General features: G+C 39.4%; 1 pseudogene; it reads right to left on the minus strand.

The window, feature by feature from the left end:
• On the minus strand, positions 12391-14462 carry LOC109716821 (annotated as a pseudogene).

Raw genomic sequence — 14759 nt, forward strand, 5'->3', positions numbered from 1 at the left:
AGGACTATTCCCGTCCTACCACGCTTAACTCTTTTAACCTTAATTTTGGGCCTAACTATCAGCCGAAATGCTTAAGCCGGGTTAAAAGTTCTAACCCTATTATATCTTATATATAGGACTAACTGGGGTCTCACAGAGTGGGCTCGAAATGGTTATCTCGGAGACTGCAAGATGCTGTCAGTGGTTGGTGTGTGCAGATTTTTGTGTATCTGATACTCAAAACATGTTAATGAAGTCCGTTTAGTTCAGCGAGCACCTTTTCATCAAGAATCTATTGTTCCCTTCTTTCCACATTGCTATTCGTTGATTTAATGATTCGGAATTGGTGTTAACTGTTCCAATCAGAAATAGGATTAACGCCGGGTTCGAGCTATCGTATGTGGATTATTTTCTTAACTCTTAACTGCAAAGTAGAACATGCTATATATCAGTCATACAGAGTCATCATATATATCACCGTAAGGTTTAGCTTTCGGAGCGGTTGAAGTTCACTTTTCGAGTTGCATACGAGCTTATGCGCATTTCAGTTCTCACTTAGGATTAGACTTAAGTAGCAACAATTATATCCTTTGCCCATGTATGGCTTCATAAGTTAGTGTTTTCATTCAGAAGGATGCCTTTTCATGATCTTGATAGCAGAGATTATAAAGGAAATTACCCAATTGAACAAATTAGAAGAGGCTAAAGGCTCAACAATTACAAGGTTAGATATAATTGCTGCTGCAGTTATTGAGTTTCATGGCTTTGAATATCAATCCGGATAGTCAATCTCATAGAAGAATCGAGATTCCAGATAGGGTTGTAAGGGTTTCAAATATTTTCAATTGAAGTACTTATTGGCTCCCCCGTAAAGGGATTGTGTTGCTTGATTGTTTTCAGCGTTAAGTAAAAATAAACTGCTCTAGTGAATTTGCAATTTTCATTATCAAGAACATTAGTCTCATATTGGATACAGATTAGAATCATAACCTACAAATATAAGAAATTTTTTTTCAACTGTATGTCAAATTTTGTTTTTGTACGTGTCGACCCAAAGCCTCTTCACACTGTATTAGAGCTTAGCTCACACCTCTCTTATGGGCTAAATTTTGTTTTTGGATTAATTGACCCAAGCCTCTTAACACTCTATTAGAGCTTAGTTCACACCTCCGCTACCTCGTTCAGCCAATAAGTTGAATCAGATCAGGGCCAAAACTGCGCGCGCGCGCCGCCGCCAACCCAGCCGGGCTCAAGCTTGGGCCGTGTGTGCATACGGGTGTTTTGTGGGAAACACTATTCTTATTCTCATCCAAACAACAAATTTGAAGATGATAGAATATATAAGGTGCAACAACAAGTCATGAGTTTTTAATATGAAACTAAAATCACATGTAGAAACTTATGCACGGCACGGGCGCCCGGACTTTAAACAAAGTCCATTGGATGTTGGGCCACCAGAAAGCCCGTGGGTCAAAAGGACGTTTCTAAATCACTTAAGATTAAATAAATACTAAGAGTTTCATCCAATTCTCAACTGGTTTCATCTAATTCGTTCAATCCAGTTTCATTTTGATCTCAAATAGCTTAGTCCAAACCTTTAAAACCGATTGTATCTGATTCTCATATAACCACAGTGGATTCATATGACATGATAGTATCAGTTGAAGGGGCATGTTAATTAAGAATAGCAGTTCAACATTGGATACAAATTAGGCTCCTAACTTGTAAATAATGTGAGAAAATTCTCCACCTATTATTAGCTCAAGCTTTTAGGTTGAGTCTTAATTAGCCTGTAACATATCATAATTTTGTGATAAAGCAGACAATTATTGTTGTTGCTTTAATTTAAATTACTTGAAACTTCACAAAGAACAAATTTGTTAGTGCCATAATTCTCTAAAGATAAAGATGATAGTGAGAATATATAGAGATTATTGAGTTAATTTCCTAGCCCCATTTTTCTAGGTTGGGTAGATTACTTGCCACAGCTTCTTTGGACCACAGCACTCAACAAGCCACATGCAAAAACTGATAAAAGCTATTTTGCTGAAGCCACAAATAAGTGAGCAAAATGTGGGACCTTAAATCCATATTGTATAGGAAAATTTCTTGCTGGAAATTTGTCTAGGCCCTTTGTGATAATAAATCCAATAAGAAGGTTCTCATTACAATGAATTGAAAAGTAATGTTGTCGAATTTGAGGGGCCAAAATAATAGAGTCGGGGACCAATTCGGTAGATCAAAGTTATTCACTCCATTACCTCAAAACAGTGTCCTCTATCTACCCAAATTGGTAGCTTAACCTTACTCTCGGCGCGACACCTCTTTCCACATCTATTGTTGGATCTTTGTGCGTCTTTTCGTTCATATAGGTGAACAAAACAAGAGAATTTAATAGATAAATTTCTCGCACACATGCAAGTTTCTCAAAAACATAAAATTTCATGAGAAGAAGTTTCTTTACTTGAAAATTTTACTTTTTCTTTCTATTTTTTCTTTCTAAATGGTGAAGTAGGTATAAGGCTGAATTTTACTAAGATTTAAGATTTAAAAAGACTGCGAAGAAGAAAGCATAACCATAGTTTTAGTAAAGATTTTGCTCTCAAGAAAATCATCATATCTTCCATATTTTCAATAACTCTCTTGTTTCGATCCAACCATATGTCATTGCAAAAGTTTTCTAGGAAGCAAGTAAATTAATCGCATTTGTCTAAAGATGCCCTACGAGCCGAAAGCTTTCTATGACCGATAGAAGTTCATATTTGCTTGAAGAAAAGGAGAGTTCAGATCTCGTATGTAGCACTTGCATCCCCAGACGCTTGTCGAGAGACAAAAAAAAAAAGAAGAAGAGTATTTCACTGTTGAATATAAATATTAAAAATACTATTCTCTGGTAGCATAAATATTTGGACAATAACAATTATTTCATATAATTTAACATATTGTAAGAATAGAGGGCACTAAGTATAAATATTAGAGCATCATTGTAACATTTATTATTTTTTTTTCTACGTCTCTTTCACTCGATCGATGGTCAAAATGTTCAACGATTGGTAGATACGAATAGAAGCCTTTTATAACTAGTATCAAGTTTGTTACAACGTCAAAATTTGATACTCAGAAATTACACTGTTAAATCAAAAGCCTGCAGGAAAAGATAGGCAAGCTAACAAATATACGAAACACAAATGTATGAATGCACTAGGCGCAGATAATAATTTTTCCACTAATTGTAGGACTAAAAGTGAAGCACCTCAGAAAGTTTGATGTCTCAAATGTATAATTTAAAAGTTTGAGGATCACTGTGTGTTACTTTATATAAATATATCTTTCTTTTTATAGGATATTAGACATTTCTTATATTATTGTATACTATATTAGTTTCCTTACCAATTCACGATTCATCATGTATTAGCTTAACCTCTCTTTATATAAAGAGGTCTTTTGTAATTTATCAAATCAAAAAGAAATATATTTCTTCTCCAATTATCCTTTGTTTTCATGGTATCAGAGCGCGACTAACTTAATCCGCAAAAGCTTGTCGTCACAAGCTCGCCGTCGGTATCTCTCGACCTGGTTCTGTCATGACATCCGCACCTCCATCGATGCCACCTGTACAGGTTCCTACATCGGCACCTCCATCGATGCCGCCTGTACAGGTTCCTACACTAACTATTGCTCAGCTCGATGTTAAACTCTCTGGGCCTAATTATTGTGAATGGTTGGTGTCCATTCAACTCTTGTTTGATGCTCTCGATATTACTGGACATATTGATGGTGCTGGTCCACCAACCGATGATTCCAAACTCCAGGACTGGCTTGTTGCTGATCGACGTGCTCGCGGAATTATTTCTACATCGGTAAACATAGACATTCAGATGCAGCTTATCAATTTGTCCACCGCTCACCAGATGTGGTCTCCTCTTCGACAAATGTATGAGCAGTCTAGTTATGCTCAATCGTATGCTAAGTTTCAAGAGATCTCCATGGCTCATCAAGGTGAGCGTAGTATCCAAGAGTTTTACAGTTTTATGTAGGCTCGTTGGCGTCAACTAGCGACCATGGATGAACCCTTGTGTCGCACTTGCTCAACTTGTCAGTGTACTGTCAAGCAAAAGTAGGTGCGTGATCAACAACGATTGTTCCAGTTTCTTATGCGCCTACGACCTGAGTTTGAAGCGTTACATGGCCAACTACTCCATCGAACTCCCTTCCCTACTATTGATGTGGCTCTCGCGGAATTGATTGCTGAGGAGACACGTCTTCGAGTTTGGAGTTCCTCTGCTTTTGCAATGCCTAATGTTCTTGCTGCTCATGGTCCTACCAATCCACCTTCTGTGCCAGCGCCTACTTCTCATCATCAACCGCCTTCTAGTTACTTTCCAAATCCTAGTACTAGAAAAGACAAACGGAGCATTCAATGTCGTTACTGTCATCTTTGGAGCCACTCAATTCAAGATTGCCGGAAAAAGAAATGGGCAGATCAGCATTTACGATCCTCTTGTAATATGCCTACTGTTGCATCTGCTCTTTCTGTTCCTCCGGTCAACAACGCATCATCTATAAAGCAGCAACCTTCAACTATTAAATTGAGTCTTCCTCAACTGCTGCAGATGTTTTAGCAACACCAGTTGACTCTATCTACTTTGTCAGGGCAGTCCTCCTCTATCTTTCCATCTACGCCATCAGGTTTTGGTATGACTGGTCCTGGAGGTACTTCGGAAAATTCCTAGATTTTAGACTCAGGCGCATTATTTCATATGACACAACATGCTTCTTTACTTTCTTCACCTTCTCAATTAAATTCACCTTCACACATATTTACTGCTGATGGTACCTCTCTTTCTGTCAATAATAGTGGCGCTGTTTCACCTAAATCTGATACTTCAGGACGCTTTACTATTCCCTCTGTCCTACATATACCACGACTCTCTCTTAACTTATTATCTTTTAGCCAAATTATTGATCATGATTGCAGAGTGACCTTTGATTTTTCTTCTTGTCGTGTGCAGAATCGTCGGACAGGGACTTTGATTAGACAGGGTCATAGACATGACTGCCTATACTACATGGACTATCTGCACCTTTCTTCTAAAATTAACTCAGCAAATATTGCTACAACTTCAAATTCTGATCTATGGCATCGTCGTCTAGGTCATCTATCTTCTGATAAGTTTACTGTTTTAGTTCGTAGTGGTGTATTAGGCCCTGTTTTTAATTTCGAATCTGTTGTTTTCATTGGATGCAAACTTGCTAAACATTCCATTAAACCTTTTCTTGTTAGCAATTCTGTTTCAAGTGCACCATTTGATCTTATTCACTCTGATGTTTGGGGACCGGCACCTATATCAACCCGTGTTGGAAATAAATATTATGTTATTTTCATTGACGATTACTCACGCTTTACCTGGGTTTATTTTATGCATAACAAATATGAACTTTTTCAATTGTATCAAAATTTCTCCGCCATGGTTCAAACTCAATTTGGTGCCACTATTAAAACTTTCCGCTCTGATTCTGGTGGCGAGTATCTTTCAAATGAATTTCGCCAACTTCTCGCTAAACATGGTACTTTGCCGCAACTCTCTTGTCCTTATACTCCTCAACAGAATGGTGTTACTGAGCATAAACACCGACATATCCTTGAAACCGCTCGATCTCTTCTAATTGATGGGTCCGTGCCTAAACAATTTTGGGCTGATGCGATTTCTACCGCAATTTATTTGATTAATATTATGCACTCCAGTCTTTTCTCTGGCTTTTCTCCTAGTGAGCAATTGTATGCTAAATCACTATTTTATACTCATTTGCGTGCTTTTGGATGTCCTTGTCTTGTTGTCTTGTTCTCTTGCCTCCGCATGAACGAACCAAACTAACTTCGAAATCATCAATTTGTGTTTTCTTAATTAGGATATAGTCTTAAGCATAAAGGGTATAGATGTTATGATCCTACTGCTCGTCGCATGCGAATCTCTCAAGATGTCATTTTTCTTAAACATTTATCATATTATGCTCAATCTAAGTTAAGTGTTGATCCCTCTGCTGTTTCTTCACCTTCTGTTATTGATCTTTCATTTCTTGTTAATTCTTCGTCGACCACCACATCTTCTCCCGAAGAGCCCCAACGCATTGTCTCTCAGCCCACTGCATCTTCGTCTTCTGTAGAAGTTTCTATAGTACCGGCACCTCCTGACGACCCACCAATTATTGTTCCTTCTGACGATCAGACGACTACTGAGCGCCGTTATCCACTGACTTACCGCCCCACACAATTTTTTGGTTGTCTTGCCGCTCCTTCTTTTTCTCCACGATATCATGCTTTTCTTGCAGCTATTTCTAATATCCAGGAACCACGTACATATCGCAAGGCCGTTTCTATTCCTAAATGGCGAGATGCAATGACCACAGAACTTACTGCCCTTCATCGTACTGGTACCTGGGAACTAGTTCCTCTCCCGCCTAGCAAGACTCCAATCAGTTGTAAGTGGATTTATAAAGTCAAGACAAAGTCTGATGGTTCAATTGATAGCTATAAGGCTCGTTTAGTTGCTCGAGGGTTCTCTCAAGAATATGACATTGATTATGAGGAGACATTCGCCCCTGTTGCTAAGATAATCTCTGTTCGCATCCTTATTGCTCTTGCTGCTTCTCGTAGTTGGCCTCTTTACCAACTTGATGTAAAAATGCCTTCTTACATGGGGATCTTCATGAAGAAGTTTATATGCAACCACCTCATGTTCTTTCTCATTCATCCGGTCATGTTTGTCGGCTTCGGAAGGCTTTATATGGCCTTAAACAAGCTCCCCGAGCTTGGTTTGAAAAATTTAAGCATGCTATTCTTTCTTTTGGATTTCATTAAAGCGAAAATGATAATGCCTTATTTATTCATACTTCTACTCGCGGGCTCACTGCGTTATTTTTATATGTTGATGATATGATAATTACTGGCGATGATTTCGATTGTATTCGTTCCGTTAAATCCTGTCTCCAGCAACAATTTGACATGAAAGATCTTGGCCCTCTTCGATATTTTTTGGGGATTGAAGTGGCATATAGTCCTCGAGGATATATATTGTCTCAACAAAAATACACTGCTGACTTGCTATCTCGTGCTGAGCTCACAGATAATGGCACTGTGAGTATTCCTATGCAGCTTCACCAAAAACTAACTCCAACTATGGGCAAACCTCTCACTAATCCTACGCGTTATCGTGAGCTAGTTGGTGCGTCAGTCTATCTCACTATATCTCGCCCCGACATTGCTTATGCGGTTTATATTGTTAGTCAATTTATACAGGCGCCTACTTCTGTTCACTATACTGCTCTTTTACGTATCTTGCGCTATTTGCGAGGAAGTATTCATCAAAGTCTATTCTTTTCTTCCTCTTCCAAGCCTCAACTTCATGCCTATTGTGATGTTGATTGGGCTGGAAATCCTACTGATCGTCGGTCTACGACTGGCTATTGCGTTTTCTTTAGAGATTCTCTGATTTCTTGGAGTTCAAAGAAATAAGATATTGTCGCCAAATCTAATACGGAAGCTGAATATTGTGCTATGTCCTCTGTCGCCTCAGAAATTGTATGGATTCGCCGACTCCTTGGTGATTTCGGTGTCCAGTGCTCTACTTCCACACCTTTATATTGTGACAATCAAAGTGCTATCAAAATTGCGAATAATTCTGTCTTCCATGAACATACTAAACATATCGAAATTGATTGTCACTTTGTGCGCTATCATTATATTAATGGATCGATATCTCTGCCGTTCGTTCCCTCTGCTGAACAACTTGCTGATTTTTTCACCAAATCTCAGACTACTCAACGACATCAATACCTTCTATCCAAACTCTCATTGTTTACTCCACCTTGAGTTTGCGGGGGTGTGTTACTTTAAATAAATATTTCTTTTTTTTTACAGGATATTAGACATTCCTTATATTATTATATACTATATTAGTTTCCTTACCAATTCATAATTCACCATGTATTAGCTTGATCTCTCTTTATATAAAGAGGTCTTTTATAATTTATCAAATAAAAAAGAAATATATTTCTTCTCCAATTATCCTTTGTTTTTACTGTGAAACCTTTTTTTCTTTTTTTTTTTGAGAGAGAGAGAGAGAGAGAGAGAGAAAGAATGTGGGGAGCTTAGCATCCTACACTAGAATTCGAATCGATCCATGATCCTTCCACACCCTAGCTACTCAGATGCCAAGCCTTACTATTAGGATACCTACGAGTAATAGTTTATGGCTGGTGGTGGTGCGATGCATCTGTATGGAGTGAAACAATTAATAGATGTAGTATACCATCAACTATATGTGTAATATCTCTCAGAATTAAAGCTGGTAAAAGATATGGAGGGATCGTCGATCGTCAATGGTAGAGCAGTGTTGGTGGCGAAGCATTTCTGATCATGTTGCCTCCCATTCATGGAAAGGCTCTGCATGCAGTGGCTGAAAGTTGCCCTCCCCATTAATTGCCTCCTGCCTTTATGCAAAGTGGCCGGCAAGAGCTAAGATCATCACCAAATGTTCAATTCATTGCAGTCAAATCATTCACGCAATAAGAATGCAGGATTGAGTTCCATTAATATTGTACTTAAATTCTACAACAGTATGTATGCGTGTTTTGGATATCTGAACAAGTTATCTTCTGATAATATAACTTAGTAAAAACGTACAGAACTTATCTAAATTTTAGACCATTTTAAGTTGGTTGTCCAATTTATCAAAATTTTAATTTTACTATCCAACATTTCAATTTGTTTAATTTGAGTTTGTCAACGACAATAATTTGATTTTAAAATTTGAATCTATTATTTATTTTTACTGATTTAATTAGCATATTTCATACAATTCTAGCTTGTAATTATAAATTTACTAAAATAATTTGCTAAATTTTGAATTTGAAGTTTTGTTGACTAATTCGAATCAAACAAGTTAAAAGATTGGATAGCAAATTAAAATTTTAAAAGAATAAATACCAGACTCAAAATAGTCCATAATTCAAGTATGTTCTATGCGTTTTTAAAATAATGACGATTTAGCTCTTTTAGCCCTTTACGAGACGTTAGTACAGTCAGAATTCGTCAGAACGGTGTTTTCCACTAACAAGATAATTTATTATATTTAAAGAAAATAATTTGAAAATCGAATATAATTTGCGTAACAGATATCTAGTCATACGCCTCTAATTATACCCTTCATCTACCAACTATTACCCTGGTAACTACTGAGTAAATAAAAACGATATGCTAGTAAAATATTCATGCATTCAAACAAGGCGAAGAGATTGAAATATTGTATATTGCTCCAACTAATTAAGCTAGGTGCACATTTTTTCTGGAGAATGATCCTGCCGTAATATGCCAGGAAGAACTCTGGCAAGTATTTTAGGATCTCATAATGCCTCCCTACTTACTTTCGGATAACTCTGCTAAGTTATTGTCTCTCTAATGAATAAAATTATTCGGATAAATTTGCTCAATCACTTAATTATTCCTGAATAATTCTCTTCAGCTGCAGTTTCAGCATCAATCTTGGGTTGCATGGTCTCCTTTGCTCTCCTCTCTTCCTTCAGGAACAAAGCCGCTTGAAAATAAAACAGCTGCCCTAAGACCAGTTTCGTATATATTGAGAGCCACCTAAAATTATCCGCCCAAAAGAAGTTGGGACTGAAACGCAGCCACAAAAATCATATTTTAAGCAAATTAGTGTTGCATGCATTGTTGGCTTAAACGGGTCAGCATTATACCCGGTGGCGCGAGGTCGGATTGAGCTGAGTTGCGTTCGAAATGGCGTGAGGCTGGGTTGGACCGAGTCATTTTTGAAGTGGTGTGAGGTTGGTTGAACCGAATCACAATAAAAAATCGTCGGCGCTGTATCTGTACGTTTTAAATGAATTGGTTGCGTATTTCTAACACCGCGAGTTTTTGGGATTAATAGTTAGCGCCAACAATCCGACAAGCGGTATCAGAGTCAAAGATCAATAATTCGATTCCAGCATGCTGCAAATTTGTGCAGGTGTTGAAAGGAGGATTGTTGGCCCGATTGGGCTGAGTCACAATCGTGACCCGTGGGGATCAAGTTGGGTTGAGTTACAATCGAAATCCGTGACCATTATATCTGTACACTTTAAGTGAATTAGTTGTTTTTTTAATAGCTAAAGTTTTTTGGAATTAATAGTTAGCACCAATGGCATGCATGACACGTAATACGAAAAACAAATGTAATACTTTTTTGTTCATTTTCTGGTCGCGCATTATTATATGCTTAATAATGTGTTATATTTTGTCATTTTGGCTACAAGAGTGAAAAATGAGCCGAACATTTATTCACATATACAACAAATTAGTTGGTCCAAAAAAAAAAAAAAAAACTTGGCGAGAGAAATGCCGTGCAACTTGAATGCAGTTTAGTGCAGCATGCAGCAGTAGGCAGTCCTAAAAGGTCACTTTCTCTGACTCGGATTCATCGAAACGGGAAGAAATTTTTCAGTCCCCACACTCGCTACTTTATTTGGAGAGCTGAGTAGCTGAGATATCCCTTGCGGAGGATACTGCTGCTGAGTACCCTGGTGCCTGTGTCCATCTCTTCTCCTTTCAGTACGCGGCTCATTGAATGTTATGTATGTTAGCTACCACCTCCCTCAAAACTATACATAACACCAAGAAAAAGGTTTTATACCAAATAACCGTTTATTATTATTATTTTTTTTAAAAAAAATAATTAATATAAAATAACTATTTATTTTAAAAACTTAAATTATTAAAAAATAGTGTAAATGGATTTGTAAGGCTCCTACTCCAATATCATGTTAAGTTATAAAAACAACCGTATATCTCAAACATCTTAAGTTATTAAAAAAAATAATATTTTTAATATTTACATTGATATGGACTGCCCAAGAATAGATGCATCCAAGTATCTGAAGTATCATATCTTTTCTCATCCCTGGCTTTTGGGCCCTGCAAGCTTAAGATAATATGTATACCAACTCATTTGAAGCACAACAACATCCTCTCCTTTTTCTTTTTATTTTTTTATTTTTTCTTTTTTATTTTTATCTTTATTTTTTTGGAAAAAAGTCACGTTGACAATGAGATGAAAATAGTTAATAATAATAATGATAAAGGAAATTATTAGATTGCAATCATGAAATAAAATTGTTGGGAAAGATTTCTTTTTTGATAATAATGCACCGTAATTCAAATTTACTAAACTTAGGTATTCTATCAAAATTTATTTGCTGAAATGACCATCCTGCCCATCTTCTGTAAACTGCTAATTCATGAAGCGGCCAAGTGCAAAAGCTTCATCTTTCTGCAGAGCCCAGCACCTGAAGCTGTAGAGAGAATTCTGAATAAAAAAAAAAACAAAAAACAAAAAAAGCAAGAAGTTCGGAAAATGCTTCGCCAAATGCGACTCTCCAACTTAAAACTGTAGGAGAGAAAAGATGCCTAAAAGTTGCATCTTTTTAGCTGATGAAGCTCATCTGGACGACGAAGCCAAGCGTAAAGCTTGGTCTAATTATGCGAATCATCATTCTGTAGTTCTAATCTCCAGAACATCATTAAATTTTTCAAATTAAATTAGAGAGTGATTCAACTGGACCAGTTTCTAACATTGCAAACAAAAAGGGCACCCCGGTCATGATCGTAACATCATCATCCATGCCAATGCATGGGATTGGGGACCAATTAATGCATGCTAGATTGTTAGATGATCAATTTATTGATCATAACATCATTCCATACTAATGGACCCATCCAAGAAACTTTGTCTAATTAGCTCTATATTTATTCATCATGAGTTTTATGCACCCACCAACATGAATGCCTTATATGGCCTACTTTGATTAATCGTCAGATGATCAATTTATTCGTCAAAGGTACTCAAAAGGCCCAGGTAATTAAGAAAATTCATGACTCGCGGGCACTAATTTAATCGAACGATGATCTTTTCTATACATGCTCTCCAAGTTTATATTACATTTATCAGATTAAATTTTAATTTTATAATATTAATCATTTATCAGATTAAATTTTAATTTTATAATATTAATCATCAAATACTAAGCAGGACGCGTGAGTTGTATGGAAACAAAGTGGAAGGGTGATATGATAAACAGTTTGATAACACTTTTTGCATGAGAACGACATAAAGATAAAAGTTGGTAACCTGCTTGGCAACTCTTTTCTACAAGACTACAAACAGAGGAGAGAGTGAACACCACAAAACTGATGATTTTCATTAAGGTTAATATTTAATGAAAGAGCTAATTAAGGAGTGTTTAAATCACTGAACAATTGATTGCACTTATAACTAAACAATTAGTAATAAACCTACTATTATAACTCACCGAGAAAATTAGAAAGAGAAGCGACAATGATAATGGCAAGGCAAAGCATTACACAAAAGATATAAATTAGATCTGCCACTGATTCGATAAAAACTAACATTATGAAGGAAAAACATCAATCAAAATATGTTACTAAAGGGTGAAATCTACCTCTAAATCTCTAGTTTCAATCCAGCATATTTTTCAACAATCAAAAAGCCACAGCACATTTTACAACTTACATAACAGTAAGAAACACGAAGAAAGTTGATGAATATTAACACACATTACGCTCTTTCTTACAGGGTAGACAATGAAGCAATCCGGCGGGTGGGCTTAGAAGCCGATCCCGGCGGCGCCGATGGGCCGATGCCGCTCCTTCCAGAAGCAGGCATCAGGCGCGAGCCTTGCCGACGACCTCATTGGCTCCGATTTGCACCGCGTTAGTACGAACGGCCCGAACGGCGCCATAGGCGGGGGCGCTGGCACCGCCAGCTTCAGCTTCTGCTCAACCGCCAATGCGGTGGCTGCCACTGGGGGGTGCGGCAGTGGCGGCGGTTGAGGGGCCGAGACAGCAGGTTTGGTTTGGCCCTTATCCTCACCGCCCTTGAGGTGGTCATGTCCGCCGCTTATCCGTTTAGGTTTGGGCTTGGCGGTGGGCTTGGTTTTGGGTTTGGGTTTGGGTTTGGGTTTGCCAACTGCGCCTTCCTTCGAGGGTTGGCCACCGCCGCCGGGCTGCTGACCGTAGTGCGGCGGCCGCCATCTGAGGAAATCGGTGCTGCAGACCCACGTCTCCTTCGACACCTCCATCGAGAGCTTCGGCTCGTACATCATCAGCAGAAGGCACTCCGGCAATACCCCTTTCTTCTCCCCTTCTTCCTCTTCTTCCTCTTCGTCCTCATCCTCCTCCTCCACTTCCTCTACCTTCTCCTCTGTTTGCTCCTCTCCACCTCCTTCTTTTCCTTCATTCTCCTCGCCCTCTCGCCTACCTTCTTCCCCCGCCGCCTGGGTTTCCTCTGTGTTCATGTAATCTTCATTACCAGCCTCCGCTTTTGCCCCCTCCAGATCCGAAGAGAACTTGCCTTCCTTCTTCAATTCTTTCGAGGCCTTCTCCGCTTTCAATCCCTCGCCCTCAATGGAGAAGCTCCACCTCCGTCGCCCGGCTCTGTCCAGGGAGAAGCTGGATCTCCGGGCCTCCCGTTCGTTGGAGAAGCTGGGCCGGCGGGCGTCCCTCTCGGTCGAGAAGCTGTGGCGCCTCTTGTCCCTCTCGCGCGACGACGAGGAGCCGCCGCGCCTGCGCACTCCGCACCGCCCCGTTCCCCTCTCTTCTCTGGTTGTAGAGGAGGAGGAGCAGCTGCTGGATCTCCTGAATTTCACCTCTTCCCCTTCTTTCTCCTTCTCCTCTACGGCTTTGAGCTCCATTTCTACTGCTGCTTTGTTCTGCGACTCAGACTCAGCTTCGTCCTTCTGCCGCTCTTCTTCTTCTTCTTCTTCCTCTTCCTCTTTCTCATCTCCTTCTCCGTGTGGGTTTGTGTGAGGTTTCGCGGCTTCATCCAAAATGCAATCTTTTGGAGCCCTCTCTTCTTCTTCCTCGTCTTCTTCTTCACGCCCTGCTTGATTCTCTTCTTCATGTCTCTGCGTCTCCTCTATCTTCTCCCCGCTTGCTCCTTCTGTTCAGCTCCTACAGCAAAAAGTGCTTCTTGAGAACTCTTTGCAGCTTCCCTCCCCACCAGATCTGCTTCTACAGCGTCGGCTCCTCCGTCATTCTCTTCCACACCAACTTCTACACAACCCTCTCCACCCAATTCATCTCTCTCTCCACTGTTCTCTTCTTCCTCCTCCTCCTCTTCTTCTTCATCTTCCTCCTCTTCTTCTTCCTCCTCGTCTTCTCCCTCTTCTTCCTCTTGCACCTTCATCGACGGAGATCCCCAGAACCGATTCGCCAACGCCGCCATCCGAACCGGATCGGATCTACACCGCATAAGCAACAGCGCATTCCTCGGCGGCACGCACACACTCACCCTCGCCGCCTCCTCCTCCTCCCCCTCCTCCTCCTCCGCCATGGATGCGTCGGCGGAGGACCCCAGCAAGAAGATCCGGAAACCCTACACCATCACCAAGTCGCGGGAGAGCTGGACCGAGCCCGAGCACGACAAGTTCCTCGAAGCGCTTCAGCTGTAAGATTTTAGGTCTAATTTTAGTTTATTCTTACTGATTTTGGAGTCTAATCGATTTGGTTGCTAATGAGTTTTGGTGAAGACCGCAGTTAAAAATTGGATTTTTAGGGCTCTTATCAGTTCAGTTGTGTGATTTTTCGCACGCGTTTCCTCTGTTTAGGGTTTAGTTGCTTGGTTATTGACGTAGTTTAGTGGTGGTTTTTTAGCTTCTTATAAGTTCGAATTATGTGATTTTTTTTTCACATTGATTTTCTTTATTAG

The sequence above is a fragment of the Ananas comosus genome, linkage group 10, assembly GCF_001540865.1.
Source record: "Ananas comosus cultivar F153 linkage group 10, ASM154086v1, whole genome shotgun sequence".
In the NCBI taxonomy this organism is placed as follows: Eukaryota; Viridiplantae; Streptophyta; class Magnoliopsida; order Poales; family Bromeliaceae; genus Ananas; species Ananas comosus.